Source organism: Myotis lucifugus, unplaced genomic scaffold (genome assembly GCF_000147115.1).
Source record: "Myotis lucifugus unplaced genomic scaffold, Myoluc2.0 scaffold_7, whole genome shotgun sequence".
NCBI classification, from domain to species: Eukaryota; Metazoa; Chordata; class Mammalia; order Chiroptera; family Vespertilionidae; genus Myotis; species Myotis lucifugus.
Genome location: NW_005871055.1, coordinates 12,811,215 through 12,833,837, shown reverse-complemented (window position 1 = coordinate 12,833,837; position 22,623 = coordinate 12,811,215). Strand labels below are relative to the sequence as shown.

The window sequence follows — 22,623 nt, the reverse complement described above, 5'->3', positions numbered from 1 at the left end:
CATGATGGTGTGTCTGTACCCCAATAACTTTGCAGGTTTGATCTCTCTTGCCAGGACATATACCTAGGTTGCGGGTTTGATCTCTAGTCAGGGCATGTATGGGAGACAATCAATAGATTTTTCTGTCTCATCTCTCTCTCTCTCTTTCTCTCTCTCAAATCAATCATAAATAGATCCTCAGCTGAGGATTAAAAAAAAAAAAGATACCATTGCTTAAAATAAAACAAGTCCTGAAATAAGCTTGCCATCCAGCTCATCCTATATCGAAGGGGAAGATAAACCCATTTTGTAAATGCTACAAAATAAAGCTCCAACTCTAATTTTGGTGTTGTGGGTTTTATATTTGTGTAGTTGGTACAATAAGATAAAATGCTGGCACAAGTATCAAGACAACAGAAAAGAAGCTACTGAATGAGGGGAAAATGACTAAAGAATCAGAGTAGAGAAGTGACAGGTAGTTTGAATGAGATTTTGGTGGGAATGGTGGGGGCTTTTTCAGTCTGCCTTAATTGGTTTATTTCTGAATGAACATTTGATTTTTATAAAAGAGCATTCTATATAATCTGTTAAAAACTCTTGTAAATTTCTGGCAGAGTCAACTTGAAAGTATGAAGCTGATAAGCTCTTCTTTTGAAAATCTGAGAACTATTTGCATAAGAATTACCACTCTGAAGTGAACAAATTCCAGTCCTATTGACTCATTGCCTGAACCACCAACACTGGGGCTCCCGGGTCTAATGAGTTCCAGCCCACTGTATGTGAGGATGCCAGGCCCAAACCAGCTCACGGAGTAATGGTGAGGAATAACAAATGTGTGATGAGAATGCTTGATGCCAAACAAAATGATCCAAATCAATAGAAAAGCCATAAGGCCATTTTGTTTATATTTTAACTCAATTTTTAATTTTTAATTTTTATTACACCCCCAAAATATACCTGAAACACAAACAAATACAAAAGGGGGTTCTGGGAACTTGAGACACTATAAATACTTTTTATATCAAGTACTAGAGGCATGTTGCACGAAGAGATTCGTGCAATAGGCCTTTCTTCCCCTGGCTGCCGGCACCAGTTTTCCTCCGGCACCTGGGACCTAGGCCTTCACTCTGGCCGCAGCGGAGAGGCCAAGCCTCTTCAGTCTTCAGTCATCTTCAGTCTTCAGTTGTCTTCAGTCTTCAGTCTTCGCTCCGCACCTGCATATGCAAATTAACTGTCATTTTTGTTGGGTTAATTTGCATACTCATTCTGATTGGCTGGTGGGCGTAGCGAAGTGACACCAATTTGCATGTTTCACTTTTATTAGTGTAGATAAGCTTTTTCAAGCTCAAAGTGTCGATGTGTGACAGTTGGAAAGGCAAGAAAGAAAAAGGAGAAAGTCTTCAAATGGAATTGCTCACCACCTGAAGAGGATGGAAATTGTATTTATCTATAGACAAGAACAAATGAACATTTGACTGCTAATTTTCTAGCTCCTCCTTTTCCCTTATATTTTATTAAGGCAACTGATTTTTCTAATGGCTATACTTCAAGTATCATTTTAAGAAAATAAACCCAAAGAGAGCAGAAATAGTGACTCAATGACTCTAAATATATGTCATCTATAGTATCATTTACAAGAAGTTTATGAGATTAATGAATATAAGATAAGAGTTCACTTTGAAAGGCACTGCAGGAAAATTAAATGTGACCTCTACTTGAGGACAAGTTGTCCAAAACCTGAGTTCAAATTTAATTTCTGCCATTAACTGGCTTTGTTACCATGGACAAGTTAGTTAACTTCTCTGTATCTTGATCTCTTCAGCCTTAAACCTAGAATTTATAAATACAGCTACCTCCTAGAATCCTTGTATGAAGATGGAAGTTAAGCACTTATCATGGTGCCTCTCACATAGTAAGCACTGATTTAAATGTTAACTAATATATTTTTGTTAGCAATGAACAACATTTCAATTATTGAAAAGGTCACATTGATAGAGTATGCTCTGTCACAAATAAAGTTTGGGAGATGCAAACTTGAGGCACAGAAGTAAGAAGGAATACATAATTGTGTTTTATATTTCCACTTAAAATTTTTTCAAGATAAGAGAATAATTTACATTTATTCTTTATTACAGTTTAAAATTAATTTTGGTTTATACAGTCTTCTAGAGTAAGGGTCATTAGACATTTTCCATAAAACTCCAAACAGTAAATATTTTAGGCTTTGTGGCCACATTAAGGTCTCTGTCACTTCTCTTCCTCCTCTCCACCCTTCCCTCTCCTCCCCTCTTTTTTAATTCTTAGCAGAGGGTATTATTTCCATTGATTTTTTAGAAAGAGTGAAAGGGGGTGGGAGAAGAAAGAGAAACATCGATGTAAGAGAGACTCATTGATTGGTTGCCTCCCGAACACACCCTGACAGGGACTGGGGATTGAACCTGCAACCCAGGTATGTGCCTGTGACCTGCATCGAACCCGAGACCTTTCAGTGCATGGGCCAAAACTCTAACCACTGAGCTATCAGCAAAGGCGGCGGCTTCTTCTTCTTCCTCTTCCTCCTCCTCCTTCTCCTCCTCCTCCTCCTCCTCCTTAAGAACTGTTTAAAACTATGAGAACCATTTTTAGCTCTATGGCATACAAAAACAGGAACAGGTCTCAGGTCAGATTTGGCCCAAGTGCCATAGTTTTACAACTCCTGTTCTAGAACTGGGGCCAGCAAACAACAGACCAGAAACCAAATCTTGTCAGATGCTTGTTTTTGTAAATAAAGTTTCATTGGAACACAGCCACTCTCATTCATTTATAAATTTTTTATGGCTTTTTTCTCACCCCAAAGACAGAGTTGAGTGCTTTTTTCTTTTTAATATGTTTTATTGATTTTTTACAGAGAGGAAGGGAGAGGCATAGAGAGTTAGAAACATCAATGAGAGAGAAACATCAGTCAGCTGCCTCCTGCACATCCCCTACTGGGGATGTGCCCACAACCAAGGTACATGTCCTTGACCAGAATCGAACCTGGGACCCTTCAGTCCTCAGGCTGACGCTCTATCCACTGAGCCAAACCGGTTACGGCCAGAGTTGAGTGCTTTTAACAAAGCAAAAATATTTACTATTTGGCCCTTTACAGGAAAATATTTATCAACTTCTATTCCTTAATAATGAGAATGCTTCATTAATAGAACTTTTCTTTCCACTACAAGAACTAAAAGTTCTTGTTACTTTGTTGAGAGTTATTTTTTCTTGCCAGCATTAAATCGTAAAAGCCAAAAAATAATAAATTTTGAACAAGAAACTAGCATAAGGTAGAGAAAACTTCCAGACATCCATATGTTTTTTGAAATGGGTGGGATGTATTTTTATATTTTTTGTAACAACAGAGAATGGGAAATCTTTTATTATTATTATTATTATTATTATTATTGAATTTATTAGGGTGATATTGGTTCGCAAAACTGTTAGGTAGGAAGTTAGACTTGAGCGGCTGGGGTGAGGCCTGCCTTGGGGTTCTGAACAGGGACGGGCCAACACTGCCTTCAGACCTCCTCTCTATGGGCGAACCCAGCCAGCAGTCCACCAGGCAGGTTCAGGACCAGCCAGTTTTGGCACAAGCTCAGAGGAAAACAACATGACTTCAATGCCAATGTGACCTTACTAGGGCCCTGGATTAATTGTAATGAAATTTGCATTTCAACTGTGACCCCTCCACCCCTGTGGGTTTTTCTGTACGCATTATGGGTAAGGGCGTGCCCAGAAGAAAGATAGCTTCTGTCAATCATCCCTGAATGCAAATGAAAGGCTCAACCCAGAAAATCTCTCTTTTAAGCCCAGGAGTTCTAGATATCTCTCTCTCTCTCTCTCTCTCTCTCTCTCTCTCTCTCTCTCTCTCCCCTCCTAACTCCAAGGAGCATCCCCATGCCATTCCTTTTCCTCTTCCCTTCCCCCACAGGCAGTTATTCCCCAACCCTTAAAGGACCCCATGAGACTTGCAACCAGGGGAGCAATAAGCAGCTGCAGCTCATCCCGGGCTAGCCCCCTGAACCTGGCCCCAAGGCCCCCTTTTCTCTGAATTCCCAGTGAGCTGACAGCAGCCCCACCACTGTCTCTCTCCACTGGCCAGCTCTTCGTTGGAATGTAAGCAGCCCAGCCATTTTCTTTTTTCTTTTCTTTTCTTTTCTTTTCTTTTCTTTTCTTTTCTTTTCTTTTCTTTTCTTTTCTTCTTCTTTCTTCTTTTCTTCTTTCTTCTTTCTTCTTCCTCTTCTTCCTCTTCTTCTCCTCCTTCTCCTCCTTCTCCTCCTTCTCCTCCTTCTCCTGCTTCTCCTTCTTCTCCTTCTCCTTCTTCTCCTTCTCCTTCTTCTCCTTCTTCTCCTTCTTCTCCTTCTTCTCCTTCTTCTTCTTCTTCCTCTTCCTCTTCCTCTTCTCCTTCGTCCCCTTATACGTCTCCTTCTTCCTCCTGCTCTTCCTCTGCCTCTTCGTCTTGTTCTTCGTCTTCTTCTTCTCTCTGCTCTTCTTCTCTACTCCTCTCCTTGTTCTCCTTCTCCTTCTCCTTCTCCTCCTTCTCCATCTCCTGCTTCTCCTACTCCTTCTCCTCTCCTCCTCCTCCTCCTCCTCCTCCTCCTCCTCCTCTTCTTCTTCTTCTTCCTCTTCCTCTTCTTCCTTCCTTCCTTCCTTCCTTCCTTCCTTCCTTCCTTTCTTTCTTTCCTTTACTTTCATTTTCATTGAACTTAAAATCTTTTCTGCATCAACAAAAAGAACCGAGGTCCCAGCCAGTAACCCCAATCCGCAACAAACCATACAGGTTCAAGTGTACAACTCAGTAAAACATCATCTGCACACTGCATTATGCGCCCATTGCCCCAAACAAACACCCTTTCTGTCCTTTTTTTTTTTTTTTGAGAATGGGAAATTTTGTGTCTTGTGAAGTTTTGAAAGAAAAGCAATACAAAACTGACACAGCCTATCCAAAACCCCGAATAGGATATACAACATAAACTTCGGCGGGAAAAACATCCTTTTGTGGTGTATGAACATTGGGTGAATTAGCATGGTACTTTAGGACACAGTTGCTTCGTTTACTCATGGCAATAACCCACTGGCTCAATTCTCAAAATGTTTATGTATCAATTTCAATTCACTTTAGAAAAATGTAAAAACACTATATAACAAGAGCAAAGCACCATGCATAGCTGCTCATATAAATACAAAAAGCAAATCCAAATAATTTCCAAAAGCTATGTTGCTTTCTCACAATTCTGTAAATAGAGTATTTCATCCTAGAAACTAAAGTAAATTATCCTAGAATTAAATTTGGAAAGTGCTATGACCTTGTTTTCATATTTTGTATTTCACTTTCCCACTGCATGATTCCATTAAGTCAAAACTCCTTCCTGCCCACCTCAAGCTCCAGGCTCTGGCTTCCACCCTTTCCCTAAATACTGTTCACCCTATAAAGTTTAGGTAGAGGCCAACACAGCCTCCGTGAAAGGGCTCTTGCTTTGCTTCCCAAGAGCAGACCAGAATCTGAGTTGACCTTATCCAGTGACCTCAGTTCTGGAGATCAAGAAACGATGGATGATTCAACAAACAGAGAGGGTTTTCTATTGAACTCTCACTCAGTCTCCTCAATCTTAGCAGTTATCCTTTTCATTGATGCTTGAAAACATTTTCCATGCTGGTTTTCCTTACTGCTTGAAAATTTAAAACCCTAAGAGAGTAAGATCTATGAGAGCAAAGATCATGTCTGTTTTGCTCACCAATGTATCATTAGCTCTTACACAAGAGGAAGGAGATTACCAGAAAGCAGAGCTATATCACTAAGATAAACTATATTAAACTCACCTCATGGTTAGGTTTGATAAGTTAGCAAAAAGCTACAGGCATAATGTGTCTTGATTTTTGCAAGATATTTGACAAATATTAATGTTCTTTATGGTAAAAATTGAAAAATGTAGATTGGAAGGCAAGATGGTAAAGTGGATTCAAACCTGATTGAAAAATTATCACTAAAGGGTGCTATTAATAAAGTAATGTCTTAATCTTTGGTATATACAGAGGGCCCAACTAGAAACAACAGAAGTTAGAAGAAAATACAAGCTTAAATAATGTAGTAATGAGAATGTTAACAATTAAAAAGTTTGTAAAATAGATGAGACAACTTCCAGAAGTCACCTGTTCAAGCACAGGGTGGTTCTGACTGTCTAGAAGGGAGATGGCCTAGAATGATGAGAGATAAACATACTCTTATGTATCTTTCCCTTTAAAATTCTGTAAATTTATAAAATATCTACATAGAAAAAGAATAATGTCATAATGAAAACCCATATGTGCAGGTTCTGGCTCCAATTTAGCCTTCAAGCTTAATTTTTTAAATTTATTTTTATTGATTTCAGAGAGGAAGTGAGAGGGAAAACTAGAAACATCAATGATGAGAAAGAACCATTGATCCGTTGCCTCTTGCATGCCTCCTACTGGGGGATTGAACCTACAACCCAGGCATGTGTCCTGACCAGGAATCGAACCATGACTTCCTGGTTTATAGGATGCTCAACCACTGAGCCACACTGGCCAGGTAAGTTTAATCTTTCTTTATTCCTTTGTATACATCACTCCAGCAAAATTTTATTATGTGTAGTTTGGTAAACACACCCAGGATTTTTCACCTTTGCAGATTCTTTTCCCTTTTCCTGGAAGCCATCTTTAATATTTTACATTAATTATATTATTATTTTAATTTTCTTCCATTAATAAAATTCTCCTCACCTTCAAAGGCCCATCACATCTGTTACCTTTAAACTTTTCTTCATCCTTTCCACTTTTTAAAAATTATTTTTATCTTTCCTTTTTCTGGACTCTTGCAAAGTCATGTTTGTATATCTTACAAGTTTGGCATATATTATGCTTAATGGTCTACTGGCTTCTACATGCTTTTTGAATGACCTCATTCACTCACAGAGCTTTAATATCACCATTTACTGACAAGTACAAAATTTATGTCTTGCCAGGCTATGTCTCCTTCAAACATGACCATCACATATCTGACTGCTTGCAAGACAGAACTTTGACAACTCAGCAGTGTTCAAAACTGAAGTCATCAATCCTTCAGTATCTTTACCCCTAAATTCCTTATTTTAATTGGTGACATGACCACAGACTTATTCTGATGATTGAAATCCTACCTAGATTCAAATCTAAGTCCTCTTCTCCACTTCAATTGGTGCTTTAGTTGTGCCCTCATCTTTTCTGACCCAAATGGATCTAATCTCATTATGATCTCGTACCCTGAATCATATCTCTGTATAAATCTATTCTAGTAAAGGTGGTCTACCTAAAAAACAAATACAGCAATAACTTTGCAATATTTAAACGCTTCAACGTCTCCTCATCATATCAAATGAAAGTCCAAGTTCCTTAAGGTTAAGCTCACAAGGTTAAATAGTAGAGGCTAAGGCAGGGGTGGGCAACCTTTTTGTGAGTGCGTGCCAAAACCAGCAAAATCTCTGACTCAAAATTCTTCTGCATGCCAACACTAATTTTTTGAGAACATGTTACGCCTACTTGATATCTCTTAAGGTGTACGTATGTGAAGAACCTTGAAGAAATAATAAAATTCATTTGAGCAACAAAAATACAGTATATGATGATGAAAAATACATTTATTTTTTAATGTATACATGTACACTGATAGTCCGACAGAAAACTTTATGACTCTGTTTGATATTATCAGTGGGATTTTTGCTGCTGCATCACTGATGACAGAGATTTTACATCAAGTTTCTATTTCGTGATCTTCAGAGATATGCACGAGCTACTACTTTCATCCGTCAGGCTACTCCTATTACGAGACTTAACAAAATTCATCACTGAGAACACAGATTCACAAGCGTATGTGGATGAAATCAAAACACTGGTCAGATCTAGGAAGGCAGGGAGAGTTAAGGCAGAGGCATAGAAATTGCTCTTCCCCTCTCTCGTCAATCCATGTCTTGGTCTTTAAGATCACTTGTTACGTAAAATTATTTATTTATCTAAGATGCACCTACACTGAATTTATCTGAAAAATAAAAAAGTCGATATTAAGAAAAAAATTGTAAATGGAAGATTATAAGAGAGGGTTTCACGTGCCAGCAAAAGTTACTGGCGTGCCATGTTTGGCACGCGTGCCAGGGGTTGCCCACCCCTGGGCTAAGGATTAAAACCTAAAATAGGGCTCTGACTCTAAACCCTCCTTCACCAAAACGCCATGTTGTTCATACTATATTTGCCAACTCTTCTTTTGGAACTGAACACAAAAGCCAAAGTTGCATCAAACTCTCAGCAATAAAAATAAGCAAATCGTTCTTTGTTTTGACTCTTGCATTCCCTCACATGTTCTTGGAAAGCTTTAGGAACTTGAAGCAAGGAAAATTTATACTCCCCTCAATGATTTCTTTTACATTCCAAAACACACACTCACAAAATTTAAATAGCTGAAATCCTTCATACCTGAGAAGATTTATATAATTTAAAATATCCAGGATTCATTAAAAACATTTCAAGAAAAGAGGAGATGGGGGTAGGACCTTATCTGATAGAATGATAATCAAAGAGCTAAGCATGAAAATAGCCACACAATTAGCATTTGTGGACAACAATGATTTAATTGTGATTAAAGCCATATCAGATGTAAGACAGTTCCATTTTAAGTAATATCAACTATCAGTCTGGTAACAACAGTGTGTGTGTGTGTGTGTGTGTGTGTGTGTGTGTCCACGCTCAGGGACACATACTATTGTTTTTCTTTTCAGGGTTTAAAGAAGTAGGCTAAAACAAATTAACCTATCTCTTGAAGAGGAATGTTCAATGTAGGGAGAACCCTGTTATTTCTTTTATCAGCAGTTTATGGTTTACATTCTTTATCCTCTCATCCAATCAGACTCAGTAAACAAGAATCCTTCATTCCCATTAGTACAGCCACATAACCATTTGATTGAAAGTATAAACAAGGAAAAAAACAAAGCATTTTACATAGTCCAAATTTTAGCCAAACTTGTTCTTTTTAGGAAATTTCAAGAGAAGACTCATACGATAAATAAGCTGAAGAATCAATGTTTGTGACCATATATGTGAAAGTTTACAAATGTAGTAATTAAATCAGGGGGGAAAAACGTAAACTGGACAATGGTATACCACAGGACAAGGAATTCCTAGCGTAGATTAGTATTTGCATCCTACATAAATAACAATTAGATAGGAAAATGGCAAGCTTTCAAAGAAATCCTTGAAAGTCGCCTAAAATTGAATACAATTACGTATAAAATAAAACATTTAAGAACAATCAAAAGAGTTACTCTTCTAAGGCTCAGAGTTGTAATAATGGTTTGTTTGCTTATTTAAACTTTGTGTATTATAGTTCCCATTGGAAATCAGATGAAAGTCTGAGACTTCTTTCCAGAATGGGTACTGTTAGGTTTGATCAAATAATTGAATCGATACTCCTCCGCTGGGAACTAACCTTTAGGCCACTTCACGATGGACATTCCCTTTCGCTGAGACCACATTTCACTTGCTAAAACCATTATCTTTCCCCTTAGGACATGCCCAGAGAATTCTCCACCCAGAAAAAGCTCGCCTAGAGTCCTTTAAAAACCTGTGACTCCCCATCCTTGGGTGCTGGCGCCATTTTGGGGCTCAGCCCATCTGGTATCCAGATGATCTAATAAATTTATAATCCCTTACCACGTTGGTCTCCTGCATTCCTCCTTGGGCAACCCTAACAGGTACACACTCAAATGCAGGGTCTAGATGTCAATCTTCTATTAATGTATGAAGTAAGAAGTCCTAATTTAGAGGTTCAAGTCCTTTGTTCAATAAATGATATATACACTATGTGCATTTCCTGTTACTCAAAATCTCTCTTTAAGAAGCAAAAGCTTTATAACTAATTTTTGTGGCTTTTGAAAAGGCAAACACACCACAATACAATTTTCTACACAAGGTAGGCTTAGCCACTTATCTTCCTCTGTTCATTTTGGCTGTCTTTGTCTCCTTCACTCTTTCTGTCTTCTTGTCCAATGTACCCACTGCTGGCTTTGATCATCACCATCCACTTTAATCCTCAACTACTACACCAATAGCCAAACCTTAACCTTGTGAGCTTATGTACCCAAGCCATCAAAAACTGGTAGAAAAACTTATCTTTCTTTTAAACAGGAGGATTTGTGGGAGACTTCAGTTACTGACCATTAATTTCTTCCCTCTAAGTCAGCCACAGTCAAGTGGTCTCTGAGCCACCAGGTCATAAAGCCACAGGCAAAGAAAGAATTCAAAGCTAGAGGAATAAGCTAATTTTTCAGTGAGTTTTACCAGAGTTCATACAGACTAAATTTGGGTCAAATCATTTACTAATGCAGCACTAAGTCAGTAAAATACAGTATTGTGGATGAGAATAGATTGCTTAGGTTGGTAGAGTTTACTCCTTTAAGTTTTCTGCTAAGATGGATGGACCTGGAGAACATAAGCCAGTCAGAGAAAGACAAGTACAATATGATTTCACTCATATGTAGAATTTAATGAAAAAACTGAACTCCAAGCAAAATAGAGACAGACTCATAAACAGAGAGCAGGAAGACAGCTGCGGGGAGGGAGTGTTAGCAAAAAAGAAAACAGAGAACTCATGGACAACAGTGTTGTGATTGTGGGGGTGGAGGGGGATGGCTGGGGGTGGAAGAGGGTATAGAGGGAATATATGGTGATGGGGAAAAATAAAATAAAATTTAAAATAAATAAATATTATGCTAAGAAAACTGGCACAGACTGACTTCAAAGATGGTAAATTAAACATCAGTTCAAATTTTTGGTGTGACAGGTACTAGTATTAAGTATTTGTTCTCCCTATTTCATTAGGAACTGAAAGAAGCAAGCATTCATACTATTAATTAGAAACAAAATAATAAAATATGTTTAATTCGCAAGCAAAAATAAGTAGAATGGGAAATCAAACCTCTGGCTCCTTTCTGCATTAGACCAGGGCAGCTTCATGATGTGACCCTCACAGGGTCACACTTGGTTTCAATGCTCTGCTGCCACCTCTGAAATTATTGAACACAGGGTCCTGCATTTTTCTTTTGCATTGGACCCCCAAAATTATGTCACCAGTCCTGCTTGAGAGGTGTGACCATTATCAATCTATTGTCCTTATCTTTTTATTAGCAGAATAGAATTCATTTATCCATTCATTAAATGGCTATTTGTTGATACCGACTGCATGCTAAAAATGTGAGAAACTCTAAGATAGATATATTCATTATCCTCATGCTGTTAACAGACTGAAGAAATAAACAAAATAGTGAAAAATAGCCTTTAAATAGAAAAAAATATTTTAATTCTAAGCTGACCTTTAAAACTTTAAACAAAAATTCCACATGGCAGTTAAAAAGGATATATTACTAAATTGAACAAATATACCCAACTTTGCTGCTCTTCTTAATCTTCCTCCTTCCCCTTCTCTCCTCCATGCTACTTGCTGAGTAACAAAGCAGTGCTCCTCCAAGCGAAATTGAGAGAGCCAATACTTGAGGGCCAATTATAGTTCACAGTTTTAGAAAATCATTTTACAAATTGGAAAAAGTTAGCATTTTGGAAAGGAGCACAAGTACTTCCAACACAAGTTAAAGGAAGGAAACTCAATGCCCACGCACTCAAGTGTTCCACTTGTTTCAAAAGTATCAAGTCCTACATACCCCAAGAGGTACTGTCCCATGATAAGGACTGTGACCATCTACCAGAAAGAGTCTGGCATGGTGGCCCTAGTGAACATAGCAATATCTGCTTTAACTGATGGCTTATGGGTCTCCTTCTAACAACCTCAATATTGGTGGTTAAATTTGCTAATATTTTAGCAAGAATGTCCTGGCAGCTTGACAAATAAGAAAGGCTCTTTATCAACAAAGAATGAATTGAAGAGAATTCTCAGTACATTCACCACTTTTAAAATACCCACTGGCAGGATGTCTCAACCAATATCACTGACAATTCCTCTTTTTCCTTTTCAGGAAAATAGCAACCAACTTAAGTTTTATCTGAAGTAAATGGCTGAATCAATCATTGGGGAGTCACAGGACAAAAGCACCATACTAAAGACCCGTGACAAAAATGACTGAATCAACATGAAGTAATAGCTGTGAACTCTGTCATGGTAGCATTGACAATTTCAGTGCTGTCCACTGGTCTGAATGTAACTAAAATGGGAACAGGTAAAGAAGATACCTTTTAGAAATTAACTGATCAGAAATATGTATATTTAAACAGATCTTTATTTTGAGAAGGAACAAGATGGCAGCGTAGGCAAATGCCTGTACTCGCCACCTCCCACAACCACATCAAAATTGCAACTAAAATACAGATCAACCATCATCCAGAACCACTGGAAAGCTGACTAAATAGAAGTCCTACAACTAGAGAAGTAAAGAAGAAAGCACACTGAGACTGGCAGGAGGTGCGGAGGCATAGAAAAGGCTGATCTGGCACTACATGTGCCTCTTTTTTAATCGGGAGGGATATCGCCTCTGCAGAGGCCACCTCGAGGAGCAAGGGGTCCCAGCCCCACATCAGATGCCCAGCCCAGGGTCCTAAAGCTGGGGAGAGAAGTCCCTATGGGCAGTATGAACTACGGGCTGTAAAAACGAGTGGGAATTGGGGCTCAGAGAAACAGAGTCTGCTGGAGACCCAGCTGCTCCTCTTAAAAGACTGAAAACTTACAAGTTCCTACTTCCTCTGAGCTCCAGTGCTGGGCGAGGCTCTGGGGACCATGACACGTACAAGGGAGGAAGAACTGGATTGTCTGGCAACGGGGAAGGAACTCTGGTGTGGCTTTCTTCCAGGTGGAGATGCTCACAGTGGTCATTGTTCCCATGCTGGGACCTCCTCAGTTGAAGGGCTGACAGGCAGCCATTTCTGTTTGCTCCATCCTTGTGATTCCCTGAGACCCCACCCCACCCAATTTACAACCCAACCCAAGCTGTGTGCAGAGGCTTTTGCATATGAATGGCCTATCCTTGCTCAGGCTAAAACCTGTCAAACAAGCTGCAGCTGGGTCAGGGAGCCCCAAACCTATCAATAAAGGCCCAAGACCCGGCACCAGCACCAGCCTGCCTTGCTTAACAGCTGGGCCTCATCTGGGCACTTCCAAACCTGACTAAAGAGGAGGAATCTGCAGATCTCTCTGTAGCTCTTCCTGGGTGGCCCCAGGCAGTGGGTGACTTGGCACCTCCCTGGAGACCCAAGACCCAGTGGTCAGAGTGAAACCATACCAGATTATAACTCTCCACATCCATAAGTGACACACTCAAAGGGAAGACTTAGTGAGCACCAAAACCCCACTGAACCAAGTCCTGCTCCATAGGGGTGTCCCCTGCACAGTAGCTCTCCCACTGTAGTTGCAGCTGGTTCCCACAGCCAATTGGCCTGGAAGTCAATTACTCCCAATGACACCAATAGCAATCAAGGCCCAACTACAACAAGACTGTACACACAGCCCACTAAGGGGTGCACCTAGTGTGTCCACCTCAGATGAATGGGGAGGCTGAGCCACTGGGCCCTAGAACACCTACTAGACTAGGCCATTCTATCAACTCAAGGAGACTTAGAAATTCTACCCAATACATAGAAACAAACACAGGGAAGCAGCCAAAATGCAGAGACAAAGAAACATGTCACAAATGAAAGAAATGGAAGAAAGCAAACTAATGGATATAGAGTTCAAAACCACAGTTATGAAGTTACTAAAGAATCTTCTAGAAACCTCCAAGGGACTTAGAGATACTTTCAAGGATCTTAGTAAGAATGACAAAAAAATGGAAAAAGACCAGTCAGAAATTAAGTATACACTGACTGAAATAAAGAATAATATACAGGGATTCAACAGTAGACTAGAGGATCCCGAGAATCAAATCAACGATTTTGAAATATGAGGAAGAAAACAACACCCAACCAGAAAAGCAAAAAGAAAAAAGAATCCAAAAATATGAACATAGTGTAAGGAACCTCTGGGCTAACTTCAAGCATACCAACATTTGCATTATGAGGGTGCCAGAAGAATAAGAGAGAGAGCAAGATATTGAAAACCTACTTGAAGAAATAATGACAGAAAACTTCCCCTACCTGGTGAAAGAAATAGACTTCCAAGTCCAGGAAGCACAGAGATCCCCAAACAAGAGGAATCCAAAGAGGACCACATCAAGACACATCATAATTAAAATGCCAAGGGCAAAAGACAAAGAGAGAATCTTAAAAGCAGCAAGAGAAAGACAGTTAGTTACCGACAAGGGACCTCCCATAAAACTGTCAGCTGATTTCTCAAAAGAAACTATGCAGGCCATAAAGGAGTGGCAAGAAATATTCAAAATGATGAATAGCAAGGATCTACAACCAAGATTACTCTACCCAGCAATGCTATCATTTAGAATTGAAGGTCAGATAAAGAGCTTCACAGATAAGAAAAAGCTAAAAGAGTTCGTCACTGCCAAACCAGTATTATAGGAAATGCTGAAGGGTATTCTTTAAGAAGAGGAAGAAGAAAAAGATAAAGATAAAAAATATGAACAACAAAGTGGCAACAAATACATATCTTTCAACAATTGAATCTAAAAATCAAATGAATAAAAAATCTGATTAACAGAATAAACTGGTAAATGGAATAGAATCGGGGCTATGGAAATGGAACAGACTGACAATTCTCAGAGGGAAGGGGGTTGGGGGATGGGAAGAGATTAAACATAGATCTTATATGCATTACCTATGGACACAGACAATAGGGTGGTGAGGGCCTGGGGTGGGGTGGAAACTGGGTGGAGGGGAGCTATGGGGGGCAAAAAGAGGGACATCTGTAATAATCTCAAAAATAAAGATTTTTTTAAAAAAGAAAAAGTTATAAACAGATCTTTATTTCAAGCATAGGGCTATTGGCATCTATTACAGAAAATTTCATAGAATCTGTATTTTGCTATGAGGTCTGAGAGTACTGAACACAAGAAGTGACCTAGCCAAAAGAAAGGCTAATTAACAGTGTCACATAGAGAACATAAGCCAAGCATTCCATGGACTCCAGATTAATATATTGCACAGATGATGCCCTGGCCTGTGTTGCTAAGTGGTTAGAGCATCAGCCCACCCACTAAAGGGTCATAGGTTTGATCCTCAGTCAAGGGAATATACCTGGGATGTATGTTGGGGCACGTGGGGAAAGTAACCAATTGATGTGTCTCTCTCTCATCGATGTTTCTCCCTTCTCTCTCTCTCTCTCTCTCTCTCTCTCTCCACTCCTCTCCCCTCCCTTCCACTCTTTCTAAGAATCAATGGAAAAAATATCCTGTAATCCTGGAGTAACAAAACAACAAAAAATATCTTGCACAGGAGAATACCTGGATTTAAAATTTTCCAGAATGGTTCTAAGCAAATCATCAGTCAAATAAATGTAAAAATTGTGATAAGTACATAGTGTTCTGGGACATTATAGCAGGTGCTATGACAATCATACATGGTAGATAGTGCTGCCTCCACCAGACCTCACCAGAAGAAAAAAAAATTGGTAAAGTTGATAAAGTTCAAAGGAAACTCAGAAAAGGTAGGGTTCCTTCAAGCTGTGCAATCATAGAAGACTTCATGGAGAAGTCAACGTTCATATCAGGCCTTGAAAGGTAAGTAGATTTGGATCCTTTAAGAAGGGGAAGAGAAAGGTGAAGGGGAATAGTTTCAGCAAAGGCATAAAAGTGGGGTTGTGTAGAGAGTGCACAAGAAACATAAAAATAAACTGACAAAATAGTTCCAGATGCAAGGAAACATAGAACAGACTTGATGACTCTCAGAGGGAACAGGGGAGGAGGGTATGGGAAGAGATTAACCAAAGAACTTATATGCATACTAGGGGCCCGATGCACAAAATTCATGCATGGGGGTGGGTCCCTCAGCCTGACCTGCGCCTGCTCCAATCTGGGAGCCCTCAGGGGAGCCCTCTCCAATCCGGGAGTTTCTGTCTGTCTTTGCAATCATATGAGTGAATTGTCTGAGACCCCAACCCAGTTTGGTTTTGTGCTCACAGAATAGTAGAGGTCTTTTTTTTTTCTTTGCTCCATTGGTGGAGATTTCCTAGAAGTTGCAGGATATCATCCCTTTAATTTTTCCTCGACACTCTGACTTTACTTATGTCTCTCACCTTTGCTTTCCCTCCATCCCCCACCCGCAACAGTAACTTGCTCCAGGCTCACTTTGCTCTAGTGTCTAGGACAGTGATGGTGAACCTTTTGAGCTTGGTGTGTCAGCATTTTGAAAACCCCTAACTTAACTCTGGTGCCGTGTCACATATAGAAATTTTTTGATATTTGTAACCATAGTAAAACAAAGATTTATATTTTTGATATTTATTTTATATATTTAAATGCCATTTAACAAAGAAAAATCAACCAAAAAAATGAGATCTTATATGCGTGTCACCTCTGACATGTGTGTCATAGGTTCGCCATCACTGGTCTAGGAGATCCCGCAATGCGTCTGCCACCAGAACTATGATTCCCAGCATTCCTGGTGCTCCCCGCACTCTGGGCTTCCACTTTAGGTCCAGGGCTGCCACAAGAACTATGATTCCCAGAATTCTTGGGTGCTCCCCGCACTCTTGGTTTTCGCTTCTGGGCCACGGGCTGCAGGAAACGAAAAGAATGGGAACTTCAGCAACCCCTAGGCCGAGCTGTCAGGACCAGACACTCCAGTGGCATCCCAGGGATCCTGGCTGCTCAGTGCTTGCGCACGTAGGCCCAGAGCGGCTAGGGGGCGGGAATACCCTCCGCATCACCATAGCAACACAGTGGGTGTTTCTGCCCTGCCCACCCCCCCCCCCCCCCCCCCGGACTTGGGCTCTTCCCGAGCAGCTGGGGGCAGGAACGTCTGCCCCTGGCTACTCCGTGCCTGCGCGCATGTGCACTGCCCACAGGCCCGCCATCTTTGTAGGGTTAATTTGCATACTCACTCCTGATTAGCTGTGGGCATCACAAAAGGATGGTCAATTTACATATTTGTCTATTATTAGTATAGATATGCATAGGCCATGGACACAGACAATAGTGTGATAGAAATCTGGGGTGCAGTGGGAACCAGGTGGAGAAGGGCAATGGGGGGAAGGTAGGGGGGGGGGGACATCTGTAATACTCTCAACAATAAAAATTAAAAACAAAACAAACAAACAAAACCTCAGCTTGGCCCCAGTGGAATGCCCAGGAAGGATGTCAGTGGATGACAATATGACAAGTGGAACTTAGGAGCACAGTGCAGAAGGTTTATATAACACAGGGAGTAACCAAGGTATTTGGAGAGCCATGAAGAGCCATCATCACTGACAAAAAGATTACTCTGAAGGCAACATGTTATGGAGGAAGGCAGGTGGGCAGGAAGAGAGCCCAGACAAATGATAGACATTCACTACCTAGCACAGGCCTTCTAAGCCATTTGAAATATAGTACACCACGACACTGAATGAGAACAATATTTAATGCCAATTGTTTTTTTTAATGATGCACTCAGAGATCATGAGCATTGTAGTAGTATGTTTCAATTATATAGTTACACTAGAGGCCTGGTGCATGAAATTTGTGCACAGGGTGTGTGTGTGTCCCTCAACCCAGCCTGCACCCTCTCCAATCTAGGACCCCCTGAGGGCAGTCGGACATCCTTCTCATAATCCAGGACTGCTGGCTCCTAACCGCTCGCCTGCCTGCCTACCTAACTGCCCCTAACCTCGTCTGCCTGCCAGCCTGATCACCCCCTAAGCACTCCCCTGCCAACTTGATCGATGCCTAACTGCTGCCCTGCAGGCCTAGTCACCCCTAACTGCCCTCCCCTGCAGGCCTGGTCGCCCACAACTGCCCTCCCCTGCTGGCCATCTTTGACCACATGGGGGCGGCCATCTTATGTGTTGGAGTGATGGTCAATTTACGTATTACCTCTTTATTATAGGGGATATTACATTAACTTTCTCACAGTATATTCAAAACAACAAAATTTCTCATCATTCTACACGATTCAACCTCATATCAAAACTAGAGGCATGAGATTTGTGCAAGAGTAGGCCTTCCTTCCCCCGGCTGCCAGGACTGGCTTCCCTCTGGCACCCAGGACCCAGGCTTCCCTTGCAGCCCCGGCATCGTCTGGGTCATCCGGAAGGACGTCCAGTCTAATTAGCATATTATATTATAGATAATGTGTTGTTTTATAGCACATTCTTCTGCCCCATTTCTATCTCCATTTCAAAATACATTTTATCTTTCTCTTACAATATACCTGGTACATTTTTAAAAGAATTATATATAACCATCAAAGGTATTTTCGTTTTATTTTGCTCAATTCCCCTGAGGATCAGAAACCAGAGCTCCAAAAGCCCTGAATTGAGCTCTAATCTTAGAAAATATCACCTCAACATACATCTGCAAATATCACTGGCAAGGTTCATTTTGTGAAGATAAAATAGCAATCTAGCTATATAACACAATATTGAAGCTTTTTTTGAGGGGGGGTTGGGGGTGGGGGGAGGGAGAACAACAAGTACATCTTTCTGAGGCAAGCCTAGTGACCAAAGCCATGAATTTATAAACTGCTTGAGGTCACAACCCTGTATTATATTTACTTCTTTTGTCTCCCATAGTACCTATCACAGTTTTGAGCTCAAAGCTGCAGCAGGATTTTAAGATTGAGAAAATGTGTACAAAAGTGTGTTGTATATTATAAAATGCTATGTTAAAAGTAGCTGACATTAGTTGACTTGAACTCTAAAGAACTAATTTTACTTTCAATAGGCCTCTGTTGTTACTCATAAGGGATAAAAATATAGACAAGCCCTGACCGGTTTGGCTCAGTGGATAGAGTGTCAGCCTGTGGACTGAAGGGTCTCAGGTTCAATTCCCATCAAGGGCATGTACCTTGGGTTGTGGGCACATCTCCAGTAGGGGGTGTGCAGGGAGGCAGCTAATCAATGTTTCTCTCTCATCCATGTTTCTAACTTTCTATCCTCTCCCTTCCTTTTCTGTAAAAAATCAATAAAAAATTTTTAAAAATATAGACAAGTAGTAATCAAACTACAAATACATGGGATTGTATGGAAGAAGAAATGGAGGGTTAAAGGAGAAAAACTCACAAAACCTAAGGTGATATAAAAGAAACACACACCCTAATGAAGAAAACCACAATATGGGGTACATGCTAAAAAAGAAACCCACTTGTTCAGATGTTGAGGATATCTATACAGATATCTATATTGTGCCTCAAATTATGATCTATGGCAGTCACATATAGTTCATAACATACCTGCAGGTAAGAATATTACTGGTTCAAAAATTGGTTGGGGAAATGCAGTAGGTTGTAATAGCAAACTAAATGTAGATGGAAGTATAACCAAAGTTCTTTCCTGATAGTTCTCTGTAGGTCTTAGCCTGCTCCTATTCACTTCTTTATCCCTAATATCTGGAATGTTGTCTAGCACAGATAGGGATTCCATAAGTATCTGTGTAATGAATGAAGCATATAAACTTTTTAAGTTAAGTTTAAAAATTTAAGTCAAAGGAATTATTAGTAATAGCTACCATTCATTGGGAATCTGGCTTACGAGGTCTGATATTACATGACTTACACATATTCAAACTTCACGAAAACCCAGTGAGTTAGTATCACTATTAGTATTAAATGAAAACTGAAGCTGGGCGCCAGTACCTTTCCCAGGACTGTTAGATAGGACAAGAGTCTCAAGGTCTGGCCCATTTTTACTAGTTGCTATTCTTGCTAAACATTAAAATGTAGCACAACATTTTGCAGACAATCTATAAACAGATTAAGTTTGACAAACTGGATAAATGTAGTCAACTGCAAAAAAGAAAATCAACATGTAATTGATTAGTGTATATAAGCAATAGCTAAGCCTCCCTTCAGGGAGCCAAAGCTTTGAATATGAATCCGTCTCCTTTATTTGTTGAAAGTAAATAAACTACCTGTGACAACCACCTGTCATTCTTGAATAGTACACCCCAAGCAGCAAACCCCTTGAGTTTGGAAACAGGGCCATGAAGCTGCTGAGTGGTATAATTCAACCTTGTTGTCCAGATCTTGTGTTCACTTGCTTTACACAATGAACATGCCAAAGAATAATGTGAACACAACACATGAACAGAAGCAGGGGTCCTCAAACTTTTTAAATGGGGCCAGTTCACTGTCCCTCAGACCGTTGGAGGGCCGGACTATAGTTTAAAAAAAAACTATGAACAAATTCCTATGCACACTGCACATAACTTATTTTGAAGTAAAAAAACAAAACGGGAACAAATATAATATTTGTATTTGCATGTGGTCTGCGGGCCGTAGTTTCAGGACCCCTCAACAGAAGGCAGTACTTGAAGATTTGGTAACATAAGAAAAAATTGCTGACATTTTTATTTTATTTAGTCTTATAGAAACATTTTTTTCTGGAATCTGAATGCATGTAAAATTATGAAGCATCCCATGTGGAAAAACCTGTTGTTATTCTAATCTTATGTTTTAAGTAATGCTACAAAACAATACGCCACAATTTACAAGCCTAACAAGCTAAATAGAGAAAGTAGAAAGGAATAAAAACATTTCCCCTGTCCAATATTTTCCACCATCTTAAAATTTCACCAGATTCAAATTTCCAGATCTGCCTTAACTGGACTAAAAGATTATTATGGTAAAACCACTCCACACAAAGCACAATTGTCTGAAATTACACTGAAGTCAAATATGCATTAAACAGTCCTGCACAGAGAAGAGCTCACTGCTGAGTGATTTAATGAAACCTACTGAGCACCAAGGGCACAGGCCAAATTGAATTTTCAATGGTGCCTACAGAAGTAATCAGGAAGCCACCGGTGGGTAGATGAGATAAATGACCTGACTTTCTTTCACTAAGTGATCAAAATAAAATGCCATCTTTAGGCATGAAAACCAAAAAAAAAAAAAAAAAAAAAGGTTAAGCTATATATCCTTCACACCTCTGCCTTTTCACTACATGGTCATGTCTAGACTCTTCCTTCCCCAAGGTACCTTTGTGTTAGTTAACATCATGCAAAATGATTTTTTTCCTACCTCAATTTTTCTGGTAATTTATTCCAGAAAAATAAGACATACTCCTGCAAAGTGCAAACTCCTCCATAATCCTGATCAGCATAGTAGCTATTAAGCAATGGGCACTATCCAAGGAGGTTTAGAATTGATGATTAAGTTATATGTAGCTAAGAGCTTGACTTCCAATCAGTACAGCTAAATGGTTAAAAAAAAAAGTGTCAAGATTTAAAGCCATGTCTTCTTTTTTTAAAAATATGTTTTTGTTGATTTCAGAGAGGAAGGAAGAGGGAGAGAGAGATAGAAACATCAATGATGAGAGAGAATCATTGATTGGCTGCCTCCTACAAGCCCCGCACTGAGGATTGAGCCCACAACCTAAGCATGTGCCCTTGACCGGAATCAAACCTTGGACCTTTCAGTTCACAGGCCAACGCTCTAACCACTAAGCAAAACTGGCTAGGGCAAGAGCCATGTCTTTTTAAGAGTAAATGAAGTAATACTTTCATATGAAGGCTTTCAAAGACATCCTATATAATAAAAGCCTAATATGCAAATTGTCCCCTTGTGCGGTCATTTGAGTGGGAGACCAGGAGTTCAACTGCTCACTATGACATGCGCTGACTACCAGGGGGCGGTGCGGAACATGGCAGGAGTCGGCGATGTGACGCTGGCAGCGGGTGGCAGTGAAGGTGCTGCCAGCCCCGATGGGCCCCAAGGAGAGTGGGACCATGGCGGGATGGTGGAGCAGGTGAGCGAGCGGTGCCAGGCCAAGGCAGGTGCGAGCAGGGGCCCAATTGCCCCACAGATGGCAACCAGTGGCAGCGAAGGGGGGATGCAGAGAAATGGGAGGGGTGGGGTCGCTGCCCTGCCCCAAGGCACTGAGGGAGCTGGGCAGGGGGCCCAGCCCCAATCGATCGCTCTGCAGGTGAGATGGTGGAGCAGGTGAGGGGGCGGCGTCAGGCCAAGGCGGGGTGTCAGGTGGGGCTGCAAGGCTGGGGGCATGAGCTGGAGCCCGATCCATATATATATATATATATATATATATATATATATATATATATACATATACACACACACACACACACATATATATGTATTTATGTATATATGTATATACACACACACACACACATATATACACACACACACACATACACAGATATAGATATAGATATATCTATACTAATAAAAGCCTAGGTGACTGTCACACCCTCACAAGATGGCCGCCCCCATGTCATCACAAGATGGCCGCCACAAAATGGCCATCCCCATGTCATCACAAAATGACCACCCCATGTTGTCACAAGATGGTCACCCCCATATCATCACAAGATGGCCACCACAAGATGGCCAGCAGGGAAGGGCAGTTGTGGGCGATCAGGCCAGCAGGGGGGGCAGTTGTGGGCAATCAGGCCAGCAGGGGAGGGCAGTTGGGGGTGAACAGACCAGCAGGGGAGGGCAGTTGGGAGTGAACAGACCAGCAGGGGAGGGCAGTTGGGGGGGACCAGGCCTGCAGGGGAGAGCAGTTAGGGGCAACCAGGCCTGCAGGGGAGGGCAGTG

The 22,623-nt window shown here is 40.6% G+C and overlaps 1 protein-coding gene and 1 pseudogene across 2 annotated transcripts in view; both read right to left on the bottom strand.

Annotated features, from left to right (window-relative positions):
- Positions 1-4,540, bottom strand: part of LOC102442928 — a 55,442-nt pseudogene extending 50,902 nt beyond the window's left edge.
- LHFPL6 (LHFPL tetraspan subfamily member 6) overlaps positions 1-22,623 on the bottom strand; it is a 234,499-nt gene that overhangs the window by 190,199 nt on the left and 21,677 nt on the right. The window lies entirely within an intron of this gene.